The 4,462-nt window shown below is 36.7% G+C and overlaps 1 pseudogene; it reads right to left on the bottom strand.

The window, feature by feature from the left end:
* Positions 1–2,651: 2,651 nt before the first annotated feature.
* LOC101107900 (alpha-enolase-like) lies at positions 2,652–4,205 on the bottom strand (annotated as a pseudogene).
* Between the last annotated feature and the right edge of the window lie 257 nt (positions 4,206–4,462).

The raw sequence follows: 4,462 nt of genomic DNA, 5'->3' as shown, positions 1-4,462 counted from the left end.
GTGAAATCCTTCATATGTTCTAGTGTAAATATACCCCTCTCCTCAGAATCAGGACCTCTAATGTGCAGGCCAGAAGTTGCTCAATGAAGCAAAAATAAATCATCTGCATCACTAGGAGCAATAGTGAGAGGGTACTCAGACAAAGGTATTCTATCTATAGGGAATATTGAGAGTATTAGGGTCAAAGACTTTCATGGACATTTTGCTAATGATTGCACCATCTTCTCCACAGTTTTGATTGCCTCTCTAAAGGTATTTTCATAATCCCATTATAATACATCAATTTGTTAGCCCAGGAGTAGATTTTCTGACGAAGACAGTGCAGACAGACAAGGAAAAGCCACACCCTTGTCAAAGCAAAACTTCCACCAGAGAAAGTTTATCAGGCACCCAAAGACCTTTTTCAAGACTATTCCAATAAAGAGAAAGACTGAATTCATCTCCACTGATATAAAAGATGGGGAAAATTATAAGTATTGGGATAAGCTAGTGGAAAAGTATTGGAAGATTTTGTAGGTAGGGTTGACCTAAGGTATGTGTCCAGCACATGGAATTTTTCCTGAGTTTGCTAATCTTTTTTCTCTTTAATTAGGCTATTTATGTTTGTTAAGTGTTGCCTCATGAAGTTAGGCTCCCACCCTCCCTCAGAGACTAGGAAATTGGGGTGTTATCTCCTTTGATGTTTACATTTCAAAGAGATGGTTCCCAGGTCCTTGAGAAAGACATTTCCTGAGCTATAAAACTGACAAGAAGTTAGAAGCAGATTTACATACATTTCAAAGGAACAGAACAAGAATTTATAGTCCAGAAAGTTTTCTGAAGTAAATGCTCTAAGAAAAGGCAGGTCAGGGGTCTGTCGTTAGAAGAAACTTGTCTAAATCTGTTAAGCTGAGGGGAAATTTAAAGTCTCCTTGGTCACCCAGAATATGTATCAATCCAGCATGAGGATAAATTATTTACCCTTTGAGGATGGAAAGGATCCAGTGTAATCAATCTAGCCCTGGGTGGCTAACTGAGCTGCTCAAAGGATGGTGCCTTACCAAAGGCTTCACTTAAGTCTCTACTGCTACTCTGTTGAGCATTCAGCAGTCACAGTGTCTATTACAGATTCAGTGAGAGGCAGTTCTTGTTGGGCCCAGGCATATTTACCAAGCCTGCTACTACGGTTATTCCTTTCATTATAACAAAGCTTTAGGCACAAGGAAGACTAAGGGCAGAACATTTTTTGTTGTTGTTGTTTTCTGAGTTGTTTGGTCAGCTATGCTTGTGCTAATAATTTTGTAATTGATTTTGATCAATTAATTTTATTAAGCTAATTTTAGGGATGGAGGTGTTTCAAAGCTGGATGACAATCCCTTTAAGGGTTATACTTTTAATCTGTTCATTTTGATTCCTGGGGAATATATTTTCCAAGTTCCAACTCAGTGTACAGAACCTCTCTACTCTTGACATTCCTGGAATCCTAAGATTTGTATCTGAGTTAGCAATAGAGCTTAATTAATTAATTAAATCCTAACACAAGAGAAATATATGCACACCCATCATTGCTTTACAGTTAAGATTTTTTTTTAACATTTTACAACTTTCTTCATAATAGCCTAAACTCAGAATAACCTGAAAGTCCATAAGCAAGGGATATGTAAATTTGGGACTATAATAAATGAGACATTATATAGCCATGAAAATAAATGAACTAAACTAAATAAAACCACTCAAAAGTGGGGATGGGTCACACAAACATTATGTCAAGTAACTGAAGTCAGATCCAAATGAGTACATGCTATATAACTCTAGGAAGATAAAGTACAAAGCAGCCAAAACTATTGCATTGTGTTAGAGTTCAGGATAATGTTTATTTTAGGGAAAGAAATAGGGATTGGGGATTGGAAGAGGTATGCAAGGGACTTCTTGATGGCTGGAAAAGTCCTGTTCTTGATCTATTTGTGATTATACATGCATTCGTAAGAAAATCCTTGAGTTGTACTTCTTGCTGTTTGATATACATTACTGTATGTTATGACTCACAATAAAAAATAAAAAGAACAAAAATTAAGATCTCACAGTGGTGCATGCAAATCATTATATCTCAAACATAATTAAACTTTTCTCAATACTTTGTAAAAAGTGGTTAATTTGAATGTTTCTTTGCTCACCAAAAAGAATATATTATAATGTTATAAGAGTAAAAAAAAGGGATATAAATTTTTCCTCATATGTTAACTTTTATTAATTAATTGTTCTTTCTGATACATTAATTTCTTTTTACTGGTCACTGAGGCCTTTTTATTTTACACATAAAACCACTAAGTATGGTATTGCCTGTGGACACCTCAGAAATTATACTATAGATACTCATGACTCCAAATAGTTGGTGGGAAGAGAGATGAGCAAAACAATGACTTGGGTCAATGACATGATTATAGAACTAAAGTTTCCAGCAGGGTTTCAGATGGTCAGCTTGGCTTCTGAAGCAGTTCTAAGGATGCAGTGAGAGAACAACAGAGGAGCAATAGAAGGAGTTAACTATCAGAAGCCCCTACAAGTATCAAGAGAGACCTTGAACTATCTATGCAAACATCAAGAACAACATTTGAACCAGTCAACTAGTGACGGAAAGACTTACATGCTCCCCTGCTCCAATCTCATTTGGCTTATCTGAAGCTCTTGCTAGCAAATTTAACCTTGCTGCCCAGTTCTTCAGCAGTTATGAGGATCTGGTTGTCAAGCACTAGGATAGGCAAGGTATATCAGTCTTGATCTGCCCAGTGCAGGTCTCTACCACGAGGTTGGCAATGAAGACACCTGCAGTTTCCCGAGAGTTATGAGATACCATGACACCCCACCTATTGCACTGGGCTGCCTGGCACACCCCAAAGAGACTTGGCTATGAGCCGATCTGGTACACTTTGAGCAGGAGGCAGTTGCATGATTTTTCAACCACAGCCTTGGAAATCTGCTTCAGGCTGGGCACTGAGAGATCATTCCCCACCACCTGGATTCCTGTCCTAGCAGCGAACGTCTGCCAATTTTCCCAATTATTTTGGTTAAAAAGGTCTTTGATAGACACTACTGGGTAGTTCTTGATGAAGGACTTATAAGGGTCTGACAATTGGTCAGGTGGGTGTACCTGCTGAGACCACTGGGAGACTTGACATCCAGGTCATACTTCCCTGACCTGAAGAACTGAGAGGCAGTCAAGTCCATGCCAATGACAAGCTCATGGGTATACCAGCTGTCCTGATCTCATTCTTCAGCAATTCTAGGGCTTCTTTATTCCCCAGGAACAAATTTGCCTTCGCCTCCCACATTGGTGGCATCTTTCCCATATTTCTTTTTGATGATATTCTTCAGGTTGTGGTAAACCTCAGCTCCAATGCACATGGCTTCCCTGAAGTTTGTTCCACCAAAGGAGAGGATCAGAAACTCCTGTGTGGCCAACTTGTTTCCAGTATGAGAACCACCACTGATCACACTGAAAGCTGGAACTGACAGGGTAACTTTCAAATTGTCAGCCATGTCAGCAATGTGGAGGTACAGGAAGCCCCTTCTCAAAATCCTAGCCTTACAGACAGCCAGTATCCCTCCCCAAATGAAGTTAGCACAGATAATTTCCTCAATAGTATAGGCCAAGAGTATTATCTAAAAGAATTTTATAAAGTTAACAGAACTAATTAGTATTTAGTCCAATAAATAAAACACAAGTCACAATTTTGAGTAAAACAAATGTTTGAAGATTTTATGTTCAAACTTAAATGCTCACATGATAATATTTATTAAAGGTGAATAAAAATCACCTTAATTAAAGATTATATGTATTTGTATATATTTTCCAGAGTCAATATTTTAGTTTATCTAATTACAAACTTCTTTATTCTTAATGAATCTTTCCAATGTTTTGCATATTTTAAAGCTATCATAGGTGAAATTAGTAGTGGCTAAACTAAAAGGGAATTAAAAAATTTCAGCCTACTCCAAAGAGGAAAAAGAAAGACAATGAATTCTGTTTTGTCTTAGAAAAATGAGCCATCCCTCTAAGGGAACTAATTTAGAATCAAGGTAAAAGGAAACACACACACAAAAAAAGAATCCATTTTAATTATCTATGTGAAAGCAAAAATTATTTGTATAGGAACAAGAAACTCATAAGTTTGAATAACATATCATGACATAACCTTTATGGTGAACTCTGTTTCAGTATCACCCATATCCATATTTATTTTGTTCTAAAATTTACCTTGCCTTTATTTTTATTCAACATAATGTCCCTATTATTCTTTCTTGGCTTCTCATTTTACTATAAATTAAAAGTGTGCTAGACAAAATAAGGTAATATAAAGAAATGAAACTGCAGATTGCTAACTCTATTCAAGAAATCCACTCATTTAAACCCAAAGTTCTGAATTAAATCATCAATTATATTTTCCAATCTTATGCATGAACTACAATGCTAATCAAACAGCAT

Source organism: Ovis aries, chromosome 17 (genome assembly GCF_016772045.2).
Source record: "Ovis aries strain OAR_USU_Benz2616 breed Rambouillet chromosome 17, ARS-UI_Ramb_v3.0, whole genome shotgun sequence".
In the NCBI taxonomy this organism is placed as follows: Eukaryota; Metazoa; Chordata; class Mammalia; order Artiodactyla; family Bovidae; genus Ovis; species Ovis aries.
Note: the sequence above shows the minus strand (reverse complement) of the source record. Positions and strands in the feature narration are given on the sequence as shown.